A 22,426-nucleotide genomic window follows, 5' to 3' on the forward strand; every position below is an offset into this window, starting at 1 on the left:
TATCTTCTGTCATTGTTTTCTAGTTTGGTTCCACTGTGGTCAAAGAACAGTTATGTTAAATTTGATGAGGTTCATTTTATGGCCCAGGATATGGCCCACATTGGTATGTATTTTGTGGGCTTTTGAAAAGAGTATGTATTCAGCTTTTGTTGAGTGGAGGGTTCTGTAAATATTGATTAGATCCTGTTGGTTGATGCTGTTGTTGAGTTATTCTATACACTTGACATTTGTCTAGTCCTATCAATTGTTGAGAGGAAGGTATTGAAGTTTCCAACTATAATTTTTGTTGGATTTGTCTATTTCTCCTTTCAGTTTTTGCTTCACATATTTTTCAGCATCACATATTGTTCAGCTCTGTTGTTTGAGGCATGCACATTTAAGATTGCTATGTCTTCTTGGTGGATTTACCTTTTTATTTCTGTTCATTTTAATTGCATGTGTCTGTTTTATCTGATACTAACATAGCCAACTCCTATGTTCTCCTGATTAATATTTGCATGATATATTACTTTACATTATTTTACTTTCAAACCTCCTGTATCATTACACTTAAAGTGAGTTTCATGCAGAGAGCTCATTGTTGGATCAATTTTATCATTCATTCTAAGCAAATCTATGACTTGTAATTGATATGTTTTGACCATTCACATTTAGTGTAATTGATATGTTAGGGCTTAAATTGGCCATTTTATTTTTTATTTTCTGTTTGTCCTTCCTGTTTTTCATTTCTCTGTTTTCTTTTCCTTTCTATGGCTTACAGGGACATTTAAAATTTTTCATTTTATTTATTTATAGTGTTTTTGAGTATAGCTCTTTGTACAGCTTTTTTAGTGGTTGCTCTAGACATTTCATTATATATCATTATAACATCACAATCTACTGTTGTTGTTACTTCACCAGGTTAAGTCCTTTTACTCTCCCCATTTACATGATTGTCTTAAATACTTTCTCTATATACATGTAGAACCACACCAGACATTGTTACAATTTTTGCTTCAGCTATCAAACATAACTTAGAAAACTTAAGAAAAGGAATGTTTCATATTTACCCCATGTTTTTGCTTAACTTTGTTTTTTCTCCCCTACTACGTTCCAAGGTTTATTATTTTCGTTTATTATTTCGTTCAGTCTGTAGAACTTCTTTTAGTTATTCTTTTAGGGTAAATATCTTCATTTTCCCTTATCTGATTTCCTCTTCATTCCTAGAAGATATTTTCACTGAATATTGTATTCAGGGTTAACAGCTGTTTTCTTTCAACATTTGAAGTATGTTGTGCTACTTCCTTATGGCTTCTATGGTTTCTAATGAGAAATCGGCCATCATTCCAGCTGTTTTCTCCTATAGTTAAGTTGTCCTTTCTTTATTGCTGCTTTGCAGATTTTTTCTTTGTCTAGTTTTTAGAAGTTTGGCTATAATGTATGATATGGCTTGGCTGTGTCCCCACCCAAATCTCATCTTGAATTGTAGCTCACATAATTCCCACATGTTGTGGGAGGGACTTGGTGGGAGGGGGTGGTTTCCCCCATGCTGCTCTCCTGGTAGTAAATAAGTCTCGTGAGATCTGATGTTTTTATAAAGGTTTTCCCTTTTGCTTGGCTCTCATTCTCTCTTGTCTGCCACCATGTGAGACATGCCTTTCACCATCCACCATGATTGTGAGGCCTCGCCAGCCACGTGGAACTGTGAGTCCATTAAGCCTTTTTTTCTTTATAAATTGCTCAGTCTCCCGCGTGTCTTTATCAGCAGTGTGAAAACGAACTAATACAATGTTTCTTGGTGTGCATTTTTTAGGGAGGGGGGCGGTTATCTTGTTTGGGCTTTGCTCAGCTTCTTAAATCCATAGGTGTATGTCTTTTGCCAAGTCTGTAAGTTTTCAGTCATCACTTCTCTAAGTTCCTTTTAGCCTTATCCTCTTTCTTCTCTGTCCAAGACTCTGATGAAATGCACTTAGATCTTTTGTTGTAATTACATAGATCCCTGCATCTTTGTTCACCTTTCTTCTTTCTTTTCTTCCAGACTATTTTCTCTGTTTTATTCTGATTGGAGAATTACTATTGTTTCATCTCCCAGTACACTGATTCATTCCTCTTTGTTCCTCCACTCTCGTGTTGAGTCCATCCATTAAGTTTTTATTTTAGTTATTATATTTTGCAATGCTAGAATTTTCATCTGGTTCATCTTTACATCTTCTATTTATTTGTCGAGGCTATTATTTTATTAGTTTCAAGTGAGCTCATAGTTTCTCACTGAAGCATTCTAAAACTCTTAGACGGCTGCTTTAGAATTTTGTTAGATAATTCAAAGATCTTTGTTATTTTGATGTTTGCATCAGTTGATTGTCCTTTTCTTTTCTTTTTTTTGGTGGGGCAGGTGTTGGGGGGAACAGAGTCGTGCTCTGTCACCCAGGCTGGCTAGAGTGTAGTGGCACAATCTTGGCTCACTGCAACCTCCACCTCCTGGGTTCAAGTGATTCTCCTCCCTCAGTCTCCTAAGTAGCTGTGATTTCAGGCACATGCCACCATGCCCGGCTAATTTTTATTTTTTTATTAGAGGCAGGGTTTCACCATGTTGACCAGGCCAGTCTTGAACTTGTGACTTCACATGATTTGCCCACATCAGCCTCCCAAAGTGCTGGGATTACAGACACGAGCCACCGTGCCTGGCCAATTGTCCTTTAATTAAAAAAAAATAGTATTAGATTTGCCTAGTTCTTCATCTGATGAGCAATTTTAAAATTTGAAACCTGGTCATTTTCAGTTTTACTTTATGAGACTCTGGATTGCATTTAAGCCTCTTTTTTTGCTAACTTCTTCTCATACCACTCAAGCAAATGTGTGTGTGTGTGTGTGTGTGTGTGTGTGTTATTACTACCGGGTGGGGGTTCTCTTAAATGTCTATTGATACCTGAGGGATAATGGCTCCTTTTTACTGCTAGGGAAGGGTGGGAAGTTCAGCTCCACATGAGTCCTCCACTGATACCTGCCTGGCAGGGAGGAGTAGGGGTGCCTCACTGAAGATTCTCTGATGTCCTCCACTGACACCATGGTGGGGCCCTCATTTCCAATGGGTGGTGCTGGAAGACCTAACTCTCTACTAGGCCTCCTTAGTATCACCCTAGTAGAGAAGGGATGGGCACATCATTACTGCCAGGCTGAGGTGGAAATTCAGCCTCCCTACATGATCTTTACTGGCACCACCGGGGAAAAAGGCCTCATCACTGTCCAACAGAAATAAAGACCGAGGCTCCCTACTCACCCTCCTCTGACATCATACCAGCATAAAGATTGGGGTGCCTCTTTCAACTTTGCTTTATGTATTTTGAGGTCATTTTTATTAATTTGCACTATTCCTATCCCTAAAAATGCTCTTTTTAAAAATTTTAAGTCTATTTAATTTTTATCTAATTTAAATGCTTTTTCCCTGATCTGTCAATATTTACATTTTTGTCCATTTCTATTTATTACAATTTTACATTTTTTGAACATGTCTACCCACTTTATTTATTTGTTTGTTTGTCTACTTATTTTTGAGATAGGGTCTTGCTCTATCACCTAGGCTGGAGTACAATGGCATGATCACAGGTCACTGCAGCCTCGACCTCCCACGTTCAAGCGATTCTCCCACCTCTCAGTCTCTGGAGTAGCTGGGACTACAGGCACATACCACCAGACCTGGCTAATTTTTGTAATTTTCGTAGAGATGGGGTTTCACCATGTTGCCCAGGCTGGTCTCAAACTCTTGAGCTCAAACGATCCGCCCACCCCAACTTCCCAATGTGCTGGAACTACAGGCAGGAGCCACCATGCCCAGCCCACTTAATTTATTTCCCATATATTCTATGTGTCTTCTTAATCCATTCTCTGGATTGTTTTTGTAATTGAGTGTTTATATGACATTTTCATATTCTTCAGTTTCCCTTCAACTCTCATTATGTTGACATTATCCAGATTTTCATACTTTTTAAGATTATTATGGATATATTTTATTTTCTTCTATCTTAGTAATGCTTTAAAAACAATAGCAGTGATAACAAAAAGCTACCAAAGTATTAAATCACTTTTACTTCATATATTTATTGCAGCTTCTCCTGAAGCTTTCTCTTCACTTCCTTAAGTGCTTTATCCAAAACTCTTTTTGATAACGTTCTTTGAGTGGGGATCCTTCTGAGGTCTTATATATGAGAGAACATTCTTATATTCTTATCTAGCTCTCACATTTAAATGACAGTTTGGCTAGATACAAAAATCCAAGGTCTAAATTATTTTTCTTAAATTTTTTTTTTTTTTTTGAGACGGAGTCTCACTGTGTCGCCCAGGCTTGAGTGCAGTGGCGCGATCTCGGCTCACTGCAAGCTCCGCCTCCCATGTTCATGCCATTTTCCTGCCTCAGCCTCCCGAGTAGCTGGGACTATAGGGGCCCACCACGCCCGGCTAATTTTTTGTATTTTTAGTAGAGACGGGTTTCACCTTGTTAGACAGGATGGTCTCGATCTCCTGACCTCGTGATCCGCCCGCCTCGGCCTCCCAGAGTGCTGGGATTACAGGCGTGAGCCACCGCGCCCGGCCTTTTCTTAAATATTTTTACTACCACATTTTTTAACATTGAGACAGGGTCTCACTCTATGGCCCCAGCTGAAGTACAAGGGCACTATTACAACTCAATGGTTCACTGTGGCTTGGACCTCTCCGGGTTCAAGTGATCCACCCACCTCAATCTTCTGAGTAGTTAGGACTACAGGCATGCGCCACGGTGCCTGGCCAAAAAAATAAATAAATAAAAAATAAAAAATCACTATTTCTTAAATTGTCTTTCAAAAACTATCATATCAATCTGATCCTGTTCCTCTGTATGTAATCTGCTTTTTTATAACTCTCTTTTTCTTTGAAGCTATTCAATTGAAATATATTTCCTTGTAGGTTTTCTTTATCTATTATTCTAAGGGCTCTTTCAATTTCAAGTCTTTCTTCCTTGTATTTTAAATGGTGGGAAATGTATTCCTTCCAAGTTTTCTCTTCATTATTACCTCTCTCTTTTACTGGACTCTTATTAGCCAGAACTTATAACCATTATTTCTTTCCTTCGTAGCTTTTAAAAAATATATATTTGTAATTTGTTTGTGCTTTGCTTCGTCCTTCTGAGAATTTCCTCAATTCTTTCTTCCAATTCTAATTCAATTTTTCAGTTGTATTCATTCTGTTTTATTTATCTCATTACAGTTTTATTTCAGCTATCATGTTTTTTACCTAATATAGCTGCTTGAGTATGTTTTTTATTCTTATTTCATATTACTACTAGTTTCTTTTACTTATGTCTTAGAATTATTAGGCTAATTTTCAATCGTTTGTCTTTCTAACAATGCTGCTTCTGATGAACTATGTAATCCAGTGTTTGTTTTTCCTTTGAAATAGTTGTGCTCCTGATAAGACCTGTTAGTTTGGACTGTGAACTCATCTCCCCATGAGGGCATCAGGCAGTGTATATGGGGAGAAGCCAGATTTCAGCCCTCATCAGAGTATTTAGTACAGGGGTACAGGTGGGATGAATGGGACTTAGTGTGGAAAGTTTTCTGATAGAGACCCCAGAAAACCAAAGTTCATCATCCCTCATTCCACAGAACAGCTCTGGTCAAGACTTTACTGTTTGCCTTCTTGGGATACTATACTAAGAGACATTCCGGCCAGGTGCAGTGGCTTACACCTGTAATCTTAACACTTTGGGAGGCCGAGGCGGGCAGGTCACAAGGTCAGGAGTTTGAGACCAGCCTGACCAACATGGTGAAATCCCATCTCTGGGATTACAGGCACGTACCTGAATCCCAGCTTCTCAGGATGCTGAGGTAGAATTGCTTGAACCCAGGAGGTGGAGGTTGCAGTGAGCTGAGATCGTGCCACTGCACTCCAGACCAGGTAAGAGAGGAAGACTCCATCAAAAAAAAAAAAAAAAAAAAAAAAAAAAGGACATTCCAATGCTGTAAATCCCCAGATCTGCAGATTTTAAGATGGAAAAAAAGGAGGTAGAAAAGTGATCCTAGGTTAGTGAATCTACACCTGTTCTCAGTATCTCACAGGATCAAGACTTTTGTGCTGCCCTACTCTTATGTTTGAAGCATCAGAGTCATTTCAAGTAGAAGGTTGGGCATTATTCGTCCCAAAGCAATGTTGGGAGAAGTAAGAGCAAAATTCCTAAATTCCCTTCCTATGTTAACCTCCCACAGAATTGCTGTACTGCCCCTGGTCTCAGATATGTCTCCCTCTACAGCGTGCGCGCTTGCGCATGCACACACACACACACACACACACACACACACACACACACACACACAACTTCAAAACAGCTAGTATTACCCCAGGAACTTCCCACAGTTTTCTCTATAATTTGGTATTTTTCCTCTATGGCCATGAGTCTCAATCTTGGCTGTGTGTTAGAATTATTTGGGGAGATTTTTTAAAATCCCAATGCCCAAGCCACACTCCTAGACCAATTAATTTAGAAGTTCTTAGGATGAGAATGAAACATCATTTTTTCTCTCTCTCTCTCTTTTTTTTTTAACCATCCCAAGGTCTTCATTTATTTATTTTGCACCTATCATGCCATGAATTCATGGGGAATAGATTCTAGCAGCTCGAGCTCCTTTTCTTTGGTTCTCAGAAAATGTGCTTCTCTGAGCAGAGCAGGCTGGTCCTTTGGTTGAACCTAGATGCCTTTCTCTTTGGCTTCCTTCTTTTTCTGATCATTTTCCTTCTCACATTTCAGGATGCTCTCTCGGCTCTTAGAGTGCTTAATATGCTCAATATGTACATTAATTCTCTTGGCAAGAATCTTTCTCTTGTTTGTTTACAACAATGCCAACAGCATGCTGGGTTACACTGTAGACTCTTTCAGCTTTGCCATGGTAACACTTGTGCAGCATTCCTTTTCGAACAGTGCCCATTCTCTTGATGTCTACAGTATCAACTTCCTTGTAGATTGGCACTTATGTGGCCAAAGGAACAACCCCATGTTTTCTAAAAGGCTAGAGAAAATACCATAGGTGCCTCTCCTCTTTCCCTTCATCTTCATCATTTTGACAAATTACTGGAAGTTGGAGGTTGTGGTTGAAAGCCAGGCATCATTTTTTAAAACTTCTCAGGAGGCCGGGCGCGGTGGCTCAAGCCTGTAATCCCAGCACTTTGGGAGGCCGAGACGGGCGGATCACGAGGTCAGGAGATCGAGACCATCCTGGCTAACACGGTGAAACCCCGTCTCTACTAAAAATACAAAAAACTAGCCGGGCGAGGTGGTGGGCGCCTGTAGTCCCAGCTACTCCGGAGGCTGAGGCAGGAGAATGGCGTAAACCCGGGAGGCGGAGCTTGCAGTGAGCTGAGATCTGGCCACTGCACTCCAGCCTGGGCGACAGAGCGAGACTCCGTCTCAATTAAAAAAAAAAAAAAAAAAAAAAAAAAACTTCTCAGGATATTGCAACATGCGCTGGGGTAGAGAACTGCGACTCTAGCTTCTTCAGGAGGCCCTTGGAGGTAGGAACCAGCAGTTGGGCTACTTTAGCAACTTAGTAGAAACTAAAACCAAAAATGATCTCCCATGGCCAAACATAACAGTAGTTTCTAGCTCTCCAGTCTCCCTCCCTGACATCTCCACAGCACTTGGTCTGCCCTCTTGAGATTCTTTTCTTTTCTTTTCTTTTCTTTTTTTTTTTTTTTTTTTTGGAGACAGGGTCTTGCTCTGTCTCCCAGGCTGGAGTGCAATGGCGCGATCTTGGCTCACTGCAGCCTCTGCCTCCCGGGTTCTAGCGATTCTCATGCCTCAGCCTCCCAAGTAGCTGAGATTACGGGCACGTGCCACCACGCCTGGCTAATTTCTGTATTTTTAGTAGAGACGGGGTTTCACCATGTTGGTTGGGCTGGTCTCGAATTCCTGACTTCAAGTGATCTGTCCACCTTAGCCTCCCAAAGTGCTGGGATTACAGGCGTGAGCCACTGTGCACGGCCCTGCCTTCTTGAGATTCTTGTTGAGACTGTACAAGGCGTTGGCTCTTGTCTAATCTTTTGCACTGTTCCTCTGTCTCCTTTCCCATCAACATTCTAAAGTTGGCTGCTTCTCAGTATTCATAATCCATGATTCCTCTTTCTCTCCAAGAACTCCGCCAGCATGTACATTTATAAAACCACACCTCCAGCCCTAACTACTCTGATGTGTTTTTTCTCTAATACACCTCCATTTGGATGTCATACTGGTATCTCAAATTCAATATATTGAAAAAGGAACTCATAATTTATGCATAAAACAGCACCCCCTTACGACTTCCTTTATCAATGTAGCTACCATTTTCAGGATCATTTTTGGTTCTTCCTTCAACAGTCTATTTCCAACGTTCAGTTGGACTTTTTTGTACAATATCACTTCTACGTAATTAACATCTTTCAAGTTCAGATCGTAACAATTTCCTGTCTGGATTATTGAATCAGTCTCTTGCTCAATATCCCTCACTTTGTTACTCCCTATCACAAGGTCATCAATACACCACTGTCGGTTTAATATAGGATACAATTGCAATCATGTGACTCACAACTTAGTGCTCAAAACCCATCACCAAAGTGCAAAGCCCCTGGCATCCAATGCCCTTCAGTATGGCCCAAACTATTTTTCTGACCATGCTTGCACGTATTCCTCCACACTAGATGGGACATCTTTTCTTTTTGAAATGGAAAGAACATAAACTTTGAATCAGACAGATTTGGTTTTAAATTCCAATCGGCTACTACTAACTTGGATAAGTTTCTAAAACAATATGAGCCTCAGTTTCCACAACAACAACAACAAAAAATATAAAATATTATGTATTAGTAAAAGATAAAAGGTGAAAAAAAAACAGACATTAATCGTTAACAGAACTGTTTTGTATAAATTCTAGTTTTTGGTGTTTTTTTTTTCTTGTTTTGTTTTGAGATAGAGTCTCACTCTGTCGCCCCAGGCTGGAGTGCAGTGGCACAATCTTGGCTCACTGCAACCTCCAACTCCTGGGCTCAAGCCATTCTCCTGCCTCAGCCTCCCAAGTAGCTGGGATTACAGGCCCCTGACCACATATGGCTAATTTTTGTATTTTTAATAGAGACGGGGTTTCATCATATTGGCCAGGTTGGTCTCGAACTCCTGACCTCAGGCGACCTGCCCGCCTCGGCCTCCCCAAGTTCTGAGATTACAGGTGTGAGCTACCGCGCTTAGCCTAAATTATAGTATTATGTTTTTTGCCAGATCCTAAACTTCCCTGCTGCACCTGGACGTTTTTGTTGCTGTTGTTGTTTTGTGCCTTTTTTGTTTTGGTTTGGCTTTTAGTCTTTCTGTACGGCTGTTTCTCCTGGCTATGCTCTATATCAAAGGTTGACAAACTATAGCCCACAGACCTACTTTGGGCTTAACCCAGACATACCTATTCATTTAAGTATTGTCATTAAGTATGCTACAACACCAGAGGTGAATAGTTGTCACAGAGACCATATGGCCTGCAATGCTTAAAAATTTTGCTATCTGGCCCTTCACAGAAAAAGTTTGCCCACCCCTGCTCTCGCCTCTCTTTCTTTACTCACTCTATAGTATCTCCCCAGGTATCTTGGGTTTAAAATATGTCCACAAATCCTCCAACAAAACTAACTCCAAATGGTGGAGCCCCCATGCCTTGAATATAGGCTGGAATTCGTGACTTGCTTGCAACAAATAGGACATGGCAGAGGTATCAGTGTGTGATTTCTTAGACTAGGTCATAAAAGGCACTGTGGCTTCCACTTTGCTCTTTTGAGATCACTAATTCTGGAAGAAGCCAACCCCCATATCATAAAGACACTCAAGCAGACTGCGGGGAGTCCCACATGGAGAGGAGCTGAGGCCTCCTGCCAACAGCCAGCACCAACTTGCCAGGCATGTGGGAGCCACCTTAGAAGCTGATACTGCAGGCTTGGTCAGTCCTTTAGAGGAACTTGCTGACTTGCAAGCCCAGTCTACATCTTGGCTCAAACCTCAGAACAGATCTTAAGCCAGAACTATCTGGCTAAGCCACATTCCAAATACCTGACCAACAGAAACTGTGAGGATAATAAATACTTAATGTTGTTCTAAGCCACTTAGCTTCAGGTTAATTTTAATTTCTTATACAGCAATTGATAACTAATACATAAGAAAATCTTCATTTACCATCCACTGACCAAAGACTCAAATATACAACCAGAGCCTGGACCTCTCCTATGACCTCATACCTTCATATATAACAACCTATTCCACGTCTGTTCCTAGAGATCTCAAAGGCATCTAAAACCCAACATGTGTGAGACTTTGGTCTCTTTCCCTCAGACAAGATCTTCCTCCAATATTCCCTATCCCAGTTAATGGCATAATGAGCTTAATCCATAAACTACAACTCTGGACATCTGTGATACTTCTTTGTCCTTTACACTCTATATTCAACCCATTATCAATTTCAGCCAAATTAACTAATATGTAGTTTTTAAATCAGGATGTTACCCTCCAGCAGTACTATAGAGATGCTCTTTCATTGTCTCAAGCATCTGCTGATCATGAGAAGTCTTGTGTAAAAGCATCATTCTTTGAAGGTAATCTATCTTTCCTTCTGATAGCCTTTGATGTTTTCTGAATAACCTTGAGCCTAAACCTGGGTTTGCTTTATTCATCCTAAGACTTGGTGTGATCTTTACAATCTGAAGACATACAGCTCTTCAACTCTCAAAAAACTCCATCGTCTCCCTGAATATTGCCTTTTGATTGTTGTCCCTATTCCCTTTATAACAGTTGGGGTCCAGTCAGACACTCCGGTTATTTTAATAGACAAAAATTAACCTAAAGAACTATTAATCAGGTAAAGAGCAAAAAGAGGGCATTGAGGCATGGAAGGAACTGCAGAAGGATGCTACCCCACTAGGGTTAAGGGAATAAAAGGATGATGTTAGAATTACTAACATTTAGAAACTTGGAGGAAGGGCCCTGCAGAATTGAAATTAATACCTTTGAGCAGAGTCTGCTGGTCTGTTGGTACTAGTGTTTCTGAGGGACACAATGAGGTTGGTTATGCAAGTTTTGAACAACAGCAAATCGAAATAACTGCTGCTACCAGAATGAATTCCACTTCCAAGACAGGCATTAAATATCATTCCTAAGGCACTCGTCTACTCTCAGAACTCAATAGACTGAATCTTCAACTTGCAACAATGGCTTTGTTTTTGACACGTGTCAATTTCCCTTTTGCTTTCCAGCTCAGCTATATATTTTAAGCATGTCTTTGTATTTGCAGCAGATAGAAGTGATTCCCTCCACCAGCTTAGTCATTTGTCAAGAGTTTCTGTCCACTTCTCTTCATCTCCATGGTGCATTACCCTAACCCAAAACATTATCATTTCTTCCCCAGACTACTAGTACCATCTTCTAACTTGTCTACCTGCCTTCATTCTAACAAGTCCACCATATTTTCTCCACCCTGCAGCAAATGTTTTCTAAACACCAATCTAAGAACATTATCTCTTGGATGGGCATGGTGGCTCACGCCCGCAATCCCAGCACTTTGGGAGGCTGAGGTAGGTGGATCACCTGAAGTCAGGTGTTCGAGACAGCCTGGCAAACATGATGAAATCCTGTCTCTACTAAGAATATAAAAATTAGCTGGGTGTGGTGGCGTGTGCCTGTAGTCCCAACTACTCGAGAGGCTGAGGCTGGAGAATCACTTGAACCCGGGAGGCAGAGGTTGCAGTGAGCCAAGATCATGCCACTGCACAGCAACCTGGGTGACAGATTGACATTCTATCTAAAAAAAAAAAAAAAGAACATTATTTCTCATTTAAGTCCCTTCCCATTGCTCTTACAATAAACATAAACATGTTGCATATGTCCAACAAGGCCTTGTATGTACTGACCCAGTGCCATCTTGCATTGCACTCCTTCTTTCCTGTGTTTTCTGGCCACTCTGGCCTCCTTTGCTATTTTCAAATAGGACAAAGCCTTTGTATGTGCTGATGCTCCCTGTCTGCATCAGTCCTCTTCCCAACTCTGCCCATTTAATCATCACTCATCCTACAGAAAACAAGTCACATTCCTCCAAGAAGCCTTCCTTGCCCTCAGACTAGGTCAGCACTCTATCTATATGGTCTCATGGTCTTGGATAGATTTCTTTTACACAATGTGTCATGGATTATTTGGTAAAGCCTCCTCTTTGGGGCTATAAACTCCAAAAGAAAAGAGGCATAGCATCCTATGCTCCTAGCAAGAGTTTCTGCCACACAATAAACATGTAATAGCTCTTTCTAGAATGAATAAATGAGCCATATTGAATGTTGATTGAATTTCAACAAGCTTTGCAGAAATCAACCTATAATGATTATCCCTTTCAGTGGGCTTCTGACACTTGTAATTCATCTGACTTATTCCTTTCTTTTCTGCCATGGGCCTGGTAGTCTCAGCATATTATTGACTAAGGTCCGGAGCCTCTATGTTGTTTTTGAATTCCCAGTGTCTAGCATAGTGCCATTGAAATAGTATGCAACCAACACATTTTTATTACTCATGATAATGATTAAGAACTTAGTGCCATTATAGTTAAAGTAGTAAAATTTTGTGAATTCAATAATGCCCCTAAGTAGTATACAACTTTGAAAGCACGCTCTTCTCAAGTAATTAAATGTTATAATTATCTAACACATTATTATTCTATATAAAATTTCAGAGATGTTAGTTCATTATTTCCAACCCTTTATATTTTAAATTAATGATATAGTAATTTTTAAAAAACAAACTTTTGCTTTACTTTAGCTGAAGACACAAATGTCTTCAGATGGCGCTCAAAATGGTTTAAATTACACAGATGTGGTAAGCATACAGTGAAATCTCAGAAAGGCCCCAAAGAATTCCCTATGGATGATACATGAGCCAAGGACATGACATTCATCTTGGAGGATATTTCTCCCTTTGAATACGTTTGATAAAATGCCTTTTTTTCTTCCCACTTTGACTTTAAGCACTTAGAAATCATTTGTTTTACAAAAGCCCTGTGGTCCAAGATTATGGCAACCAAAATAGTGACTTCTGTCTTATATTTCAGTTATGCATGGTTCCTGACTTTAGTTTAAGAGAGTGATTTTACATAAAAGTTTTTAGATAGATTTCACTCCTGTGCCTTTGTTGGTCTTTTCTGTACTTCTACGAAGAACAGCTTTGCAGTTTCTACGCTGGCTTCAAGCACAATACTATAGCTCCACAACCTTGTCCAACTGTTAGAATCATCCAGTTTTATAGCAGATGGACACAGACGTTCACTCACCCAGGTTCTGAGTTTCAGCAATCTTCTTATCTTTGCCATTTGTATGAAATAAGTTTGTTGTATTTTAGCACCCAAGCACCGTAGTGTCTTATACCTTACTTTCAGGAAGAGGCTCTCAAACATCTCCTGGTATTATGTTTATGGTTCTTTGCCACCAGGTTTTTAGGCTTGTTGCAGCATGATTTACACTGCAGACCGCCCTAAATTTAGTTAACTTTCATTCGTCATCACCATTCAGATATTTTAATTTGGTATATCCAGGAGGCATAATAGCCAATGCTTTGCCAGAGAGCTATAAATATTGGTATGAATTTTACATTTCCACTTGACAGTAAGAGTGTCTCAATTGATAGTGATCTTATGACTTCTTGTCAGCATACCAAATATATCAACAGGCCTTGCCATGAATTTTCCAGACATTTGTAAAATCATGAAAGTTTTTCACATTGGAATGAGAAAATATCACACACAAAAAATATTTTTTATAAGATTTTTATGTAAAATATAATAAGATTGTGACTTTTATGTTGCATACAATGTTTATTACATGGGAACTTTGTGCATTTATGAAATTATTTACTACTTATTTATAAATGTATAAAGAAACATTTAGCAACAATTGTGTTCTCAATTCTTTTGAAGTCTGTCGACTTATGTCTATTTTTTCTAGAGGATTATTCCATGTTTCTGTCTAGTCTGGCATTTTACTACATATGCACTCTTTTCATAGAACTAGTGATGTCCATTTGTCAGCCTCAAATACATACAAATTGCTGTCTTAAACCAGATGATTGTTTTTGCAAAACACAGACGTACAAAAGAATGGTCCTTTTGTAGAAATTGATCTAAATACTTTAAAGCTTGTTTCAAGGGTGTAAAATTTTGGTTAAGCTGGCCCAGAAAAATATTTTTCACATCAACCTAGGTCATGATCATACTTATTTTATGTAACATCAAGCCTACAGAATGTGTTTTCCAGTGACCATCACTAATGGATATTATCTGGTATTTTAATTTTTTCCAAGGCTTTTCTGTGTATAATGAGAGGAGTCCTATTAAACACAACATTTAAAAATAAGTTAACTCTATATTAGTGAAAAACAGATTATTAAAAAGAATTAGTGGTACATCAATTTAAAAACTTTTTAAAAAGTTTTTAAAAAAGAATTAAATTCTGTCAAATTCAGCCTGAAATTTGAACACAGAAATAAGAACAGCAGGATTTTCACTGGAAGATGCATCATTCTGATGTTAGTGGCCAAACCAGATGCCAGAAAAGCAGTGCCTCTCTCAAATTCTCTTAAGCACACACGAGAGTTCAGCCTTCCTTCTTGATGTCATCCAGCTCCTAGAGAAGTTTTGCTAGTGTCCCTTCTGAAACTATGGGGCAGGAGAGGAAGTCAAGGTCACTATCACCACCAACTCCTGAAGCCAGGTAGTTGTCAGCCTTGAAATGACCCTCATCAAAAACTAGTGGCTTGAATGTCCTCTATGAAGCCGTTCTTTGTTTGTTTTTGGTTTTTTGTTTTGTTTTATTTTGTTTTTGAGATGGAATCTCACCCTGTCACCCAGGCTGGAACGCAGTGGCATGATCTCGGCTCACTGCAACTTCCACCTCTTGGGTTCAAGCAATCGTCCTGCCTCAGCCTTCCAAGTAGCTAGGATTACAGGCACCCTCCACCACGCCCAGCAAATTTTTGTATTTTCAGTAAAGACAGGGGTTTCATCATGATGGGCAGGCTGGTTTTGAACTCCTGACCTCAAGTAATCCACCCGCCTTGGCCTCCCAAAGTGCTGAGATTACAGGTGTGAGCCACCATGCCCAGCCTATGAATCCTTTCTTGACTCTTCTGAATACACGTGGCCACTCTCTTCCTGAATTGCCATTGTACCCTGTAGAAACCATTATTGGAACATCTATGAGACTCTTTTTCATGTATGTATATACTTGTCTGTTTCTTCTACTGCACCATAAAACCTGTGTTCCCAGGAATTCTATGGCTTTTCTCTCTATCACTCCACACAATATCTAGCACTCAGTCAATACTCATTATGTTTGTTGACAAAAACATTCTTCTGGACATGTTCATAGAACGAACACAGTCTTTAGCAACAGTACACTCTGCAAATAACTGTGAAAAGGGAGTCATTGGATTTACCAAACTAGAACCACTCATTTTGAGCAAAAAAAAATCTCTGACTCAATGTGAGGCAGGGCTGCAAAAGTTGAACAGCAACAGTTATCATTCACCCAGCACCTCAAGCCTTCACACTGTAATCACATCGATTAGCTGAACATTGGCATCAAAGAAAGGGTCAGTATATTTTTTGTTCAAGCTTTTGTCCATATATAGAAGCTGGTGCCAGATTACTTCAGTGTTTAGTGATTTTAATTTTCTGTGAAATTTGGCTATACAACTTGTGCTTCTCCCAGTTTATGTGCTCTGTACTGTCAAATATGATACACTCAGAAAGCACATTCCTTTATCATTTTCCTCTTACAAAAAAGAAAACTGGAAAAAAAATACATTATTTGCCTTTAAGTGGAAAGACATTTCATTTTCCAGATGGATGCTGGTACTTCAGGAAATATTAGAGATAGCTTGTTGAAATTTTTAGAAGTGATCCTGTTGTCGTGCATTTTACACTCCTGGTCAAGCTATCATCACTACCAAAGCATTTCCTTAACTACCTACATATGCCCACTTCTTTAAGAAGAAACAGAGTGATGCTAACTTTCCTGAAGTTTCATACACACTTGAATTTGTATACGTCAGGTCTCAGATTGTCAAAAATTGAAGCATGGAAATTTGCTCCTGGAACACCAAATGTATATGATATTCCACCTGTGATATCCTCAACTTGTTAACAACCCTAACTACTTCACCAACCTCTAGGAACTTTTTTTCAGCAGGATAGAGTAGTCACAGACAAGAAATGAAGGTGAGATTGTTTCTAGATAAATTAGCTGGGGAATAAGGAAAATATGATCTAATAAAGGAAACCTCCAGGTGAATTCAAGAGAGTGAATTATATGGGAGTTGGAAAACCGATTGCCAAAGATTCTTCCTTTAAGTAGAGGTTGTGATAAAATACATTTTGATGTCTATTTCTAATGAAAATGTGAAACAGACATCTATTTTTCCATCCCAACTGGGCTTCCTCCAAATATGCTGCCTTCTCCCTAATGAATTGGAATAGTGTGCACTGTAAAATAGTACAACACATCCAGAAATGCTGACATTTCATTTTTAATTGAAATCAAATAGAAATAGTTCCACTGGGAAACAAGAAAGTAAAGCAGGCTTTTGATAGAAATTAATAGGAAAGGGAAGGAAATACTATTCTCTGTCATAAAGTAGTCCACTATGGAAGGCTGCCAGTCCTCTTGCCTGAATCTGAGTTTATCTCCAGGATTACATTCAGTGGAAAGAACACATCGTATGAAGGTAGAACGAGAAATCATATTTGGATGGAGGTACCAAATAAAAGAAATAAAAAATACTTCCTTTCTTCTATTTTTTAAAAATCATAGGAATATAGAGTCCAAGGAAAACTTGAATTTTACTGCAAAAACAATGATAACAAAAACAAAAGAGTTCATATCATCGACAAAAATATTTACAAAAATATACCATAAAATACATTCTCTGGGAGGTAAAATAAATTTACATTACTGGGACTAAAATTCTCTCAATGGTGAGACAACTGTCTTTTAAAAACAGTTTTATAGGAATACTTATAACAGTGGTACTTTTAAGAGTTGTAGCTTGGCTGGGCGCTGTGGCTCACGCCTGTAATCCCAACACTTTGGGAGGCTGAGGCGGGTGGATCACAAGGTCAGGAGATCGAGACCATCCTGGCCAACATGGTGAAACCCCATCTCTACTAAAAATACAAAATTAGCCAGGCATGGTGGTGTGCACCTGTAGTCCCAGCTACTCGGAAGGCTGAGGCAGGAGAATCACTTGAACCTGGGAGGCAGAGGTTGCAGTGAACTGAAATCACACCACTGCACTCCAGCCTGGGTGACAAAGCAAGACCCCATCTCAAAAATAATAATAATAAAAAACAGTTGTAGCTTGAGCAGCAACAATAAACATTAATGAAGATTAACATTTGTATAACTATATGTAGATTATGAAATATTTCTATATGATTTTTAATAATTGATACTCCAAACTATTATGAAAATTCCTTCAACTTTCAAAAAACAATACTTTATTCTCCAAAATATCAGACTTTGAATATAAAAAGCCATGATTTTTCAGAAAATATTTATCTCTGTGGTCATAACTTCTAGGAACAATCTGTAGTACTTTGTACCAAAAAATTCAGCTATTTTTATAAGAGTCATTCCAATACATTATTGAGTGAGGACTGGTACTAGGATGAGGAAGGGTCAGGCATTTGACACCGAAGAGTTTGTGGCATGTTGCAGAGAGGTACTTAAAAAGATAAATGCCAAAATGGTATGATTGATACCTAGTATACCTGACATAGGGACAAAGTGCATTTTAGAGGCTATCTCAAGGAGTCGGGTAGTAAATGAAAGGAAGGAAGTAAGAACATAGCTAGAGGGAGAGCTGCCTGGAGAAAGAGTTGGTTGGTTTGTTTTCAGAATGTAGAAACTTACACAGGTGGACAAGTGAAGTCAAAGAGGAGGAGGAAAGTTTGAGCTTCAGGAGAGAAAAGGGATAAGTGATGGATACATATGGGTATTCTTTTTTTTTTTTTTTTTTTTTGATCTGGGTCTTTCCATAACTTCTCCCTGGTGACCTTGACTGATTTCTTGGGCTACCTCAGACATAAGAAGTCATGTTTATTAGAACTGATCAAAATAATATGTGGTATGTTTTAAGGACTGAAGCCCAGATGTTCCCACTCTTCCAGAATACTTAAACATGCACTGACTTCCTGAGGGCCACCAGGCATTTAGGGAGATGCCCAGTGAGAGGAAGGCAGCCTTGTGTTCCTTATTATAATGAGACCTTTCTCTGAAATGATTAAATAATCTACCTTGTAATAAAAACTGCTGATTCTTCATGGAGGTCTCTTCAAATACAATAATCTGTGAAAATCCTGCCTACAGAATTTTAAGAAAAACCAAGAGTACCAATTAACTTAAAAAATTATATAAAATTAATGATGAAAACAATGACCATTAACAAAACACAAATATAAAAACCCCTTTATTCCTCACTCTAATACTAAAACTTCACAAAATTAATATCTAACTTACCTGATGAAAGCAATTTAATAAATTCTTTGGATAATTCTAATAAAAATAAGAAAGGTATTATCTCAGTCTCAAATTTGCCACAATTAAAGAGATACTCTTTTGAATTGGAAGGTTTCTCTCTAAAGAATTTTCCTCTTCTAATAAAGGATATTGCAATATGCTCTGAATAGATGTTTAAAATCTCTCTCGTAAGTTCTGGAAATCTCTCTCATTGAAACAGTCCCAGCTTGACAGCCCTGCAATAACCATTAAATATTAAAATAACATTAAAAAGCAACTGCTCAGCTCATGGAGCTAGCTGCAAAACTCCGATGCACATTAATGGGACTCACATAGCTAAATCCCCATGTGCTGTACCAAAAATTTATACCCAAGGATCCAAGGATCAGGCGCCGTAAAGAAAATGATGGATTCACTTTCAAAAAAAGTAATCGATCCACTACCAAACAAATTATCATTATTCATGGAATTTCAGTCACATAATTATTCTAAAAACCAGACTGTCTAAGATTAAACAGCATCCAATTTTGCATTCACATCGTATTCATTTGTGATGTAATAAAATTCATACTTCTATTGCAAGATGATTTGAATGTTGTAAAAACATATATAAAGTTTAAAAAATGCATCTTATTTACAAACATATCCTAAAGCCAAAATCTAATTCTAGATACATCGTCTGTTTATTATTTCTGTAGATACTACGATCACAATACTTAAGCTTAAGAACTATTTTTGTTGTTCTTGATGTATGTTAAATGTAAAGGGGAAAAACGTATAAATAACTAATGGTGTTAATATTTAAAATTATGTGGCAATCTAAACTTCTCAAAGAATTTCTTTTAAGAAATTATAGAAATTTTGACATAGTGACCACACATTATTATAATCATCCATGTTAACTATCCGAGAAGAAGTTACACACTATTTAAAAACAAAAGACAGTGTGTTTAATGGAAAGTATTTCAGACCAAAATTTAGCTTACTCAAATTCCAAACTAAGACAAGTCACTTAAATTTCCAAATTCACAATTTTATTAGCTATAAAATGAGTGAGATGGACTCGGGAATCTTTTATGTCTGCCAGTCTATGGTCTTCTTTTGTAACAACTAATTTGGTTCACATTGCATCTGGTTAGATTTTCCCATTTCCCCCACTCCCACCATCTCCACAACACACACACACACACACATACACACACACACGAGAAATAAGTTTTTAAATCTAGTACAGAACTCTCATATAAATGCACGTATGATATTCTGTGAAATTCCTATCGGTCAATCAAAGTATTTGCCAGAACTGAAAGAGGCCTAGAGAATGAGAAAGAGAGGTAACACTGTTTTGTGGAAAGAGCACCTGGATGGAAAATTTGGATACCCACTTTCATCAGCAACCAACTCTATAACTCTGGGCGGGTCACTTGCTTTCTTCAAATTGCAATTTCATTCAAAGCAGTAATTAGATAAGATGGTCACTAAGTGCATGTCCAACTCTGAAATTGGATGCCTACAACTAAAATATCACTATTATGATAAACTAAACAAAGCAGTTACTCTTTTTTTTTTTTTTTTTAATTGAGTCTCGCTCTGTTGCCAGGCTGGAGTGCAGTGGTGTGATCTCAGCTCACTGCAGCCTCTGCCTCTTGGGTTCAAGCAATTCTCCTGCCTCAGCCTCCTGAGTAGCTGGGACCACAGGCATGCACCACCACGCCCAGCTAATTTTTTATATTTTAGTAGAGACAGGGTTTCACCATGTTAGCCAGGATGGTCTTGATCTCCTGACATCCTGATCTGCTCGCCTTGGCCTCCCAAAGTGCTGGGATTACAGGCGTGGTCTACCGCACCCGGCCACAGTTACTCTTAAGTCTACATAAAAGAAAAGAAGAGGGTGTGTGTGTGTGTGTGTGTGTGTGTGTGTGTGTGTGTAATCTTGAAGGGTGAGGGCTAAAGATAAAGTGAATGTAGACCATTTTGGACATTCAATAATAGTATATATCTGTGTGTGTGTGTGTGTGTGTGTATCAGGCAGTACCCCATGTAGCAGGCAGTACCCCATAAGTTTAAAGAAGGTAACTTTTTATTACTTAAAAAGAAAAAGATATGTTAAATATTTTCTAATCTTTTTGAGCACTTACTCTGCATTAGGCCTGAATCTAATAGTACTGCGGATACTATTTCATTTATTCCTATGAACCCTATGAGGAGTTGCTATAATTATCCCCATTTTCTAGATGAAAAAATGAAGGCCTGGAGACCTGTGTCCCACAGTTAGTGTAACACACTGTCCCACAGCTAGTATATGAAGAAATGTAAGATGGAGCCTGGGTTATGTTCCATGAAGAGTCATAACCTTTTAGAATCAACATTATAGATAACTAAGCTCTGATTTCTTTATTTTTAAAAGGATTTTTGGTATTACTACCAGATCACAATAGCTGATTGTGCATACTATTGGCCCACTCTATCAACAATAATATTTTTCTTTCAACCACTGCAAAAGTGATATTATAATGTTCTAAGGAAAATCACATTGTTTGGTACATAAATGTTTGTTGCAAGAAGGAAGGAGAACCCCTGTTCCCAACCAAGATGGAAGGGTATGGGCTGGATTTACCCAGCCACCTATAAGAACAACAACAAAAAACAAACAAACAAAAAAAAAACTGGACAAAACATGTGAGATCATAGTTTCACTTTGCTGGGCAATGGACAACAAAGAATACTGATCATTAAAAGATAAGAAACAAGCAAGGTGAGTCCTATGATTGCCCAGCCTAATAGCTTAAGAGAGTTTCAGGTCTGCAGTGCAGGAAGGTAAAACCTAAGCAGAACTCAGTAGGCTCTCTGAGTTGAGACAGAGTTGAAAGTTGGGAAGACCAAAGCCACCTGAGTTCACAGAACAGAGAATCAGACCAAAAGGACTACAGAGAACTATAGTAGAACACTCTTGAATATTTAGCAAAGTACTGAGAAGCACATGTAATGAAACAACCTATGGCCCAGGAATGAACCATTTGAAAGGATTAGAAGGAACATTATTCTCACAAGACCAGAAATTAGCTCTCAATTAAGCACAGATTTGGTCCCACTTAACAAATTTTAAAAGTTAAGTCCTTATATTAGAGAATTTCACACTGCTATAAAGAACTGCCCGAGATTGGGTGACTTATAAAGGAAAGAGGTTTAATTGACTCACAGTTCAGCATGGCTGGTGAGGCCTCAGGAACCTTACAATCATGGTGGAAGGTGAAGGGGAAGCAAAGCACCTTTGTCACAAGGTGGCAGGAAGAAGAAGGAATGCAGGAAGAACTACCAAACATTTATAAAATGATTAGATCTCATGAGAACTCACTCACTGTCATGAGAACAGCATGGAGGAAACCACCCCACAGTTCAATTGCTTTCACCTGGTCTCTCCCTTGGCACGTGGGGATTATGGGAATTACAATTCAAGATGAGATTCAGGTGGGGACACGAAGCCTAACCATATGAGTCCTCCAGGATCAAACTGTTTCCAGATGATGTAACCATACCCCAGGGAAGGAAAAAAGCTTACGAAGGTCTATAGGTATACAAAAACATCCAGCACCCAGCTAAGTAAAATTCAAGATGCCTGAAATTGAAACAAACATGACTGGGTATGTCAAAAAGCAAGAAAATATAACAAATAATTAGGAATGAAAAAAATTAAGTAATTGAAACTGATTCAGAAGTGACATAGATGATAGAATTATAATACAAGGACATTAAAACACTTTTTAAAAGCTATATCCCGTTTCTTCTAAAAGTTAGACAAAGACATAGAAGGGATATGTATATATTTTCAAAGAACCAAATCCAACTACTAGAGCTGAAAACAACAATGTCTGAA

This window comes from Chlorocebus sabaeus, chromosome 18 (assembly GCF_047675955.1).
Source record: "Chlorocebus sabaeus isolate Y175 chromosome 18, mChlSab1.0.hap1, whole genome shotgun sequence".
Classification (NCBI taxonomy): domain Eukaryota; kingdom Metazoa; phylum Chordata; class Mammalia; order Primates; family Cercopithecidae; genus Chlorocebus; species Chlorocebus sabaeus.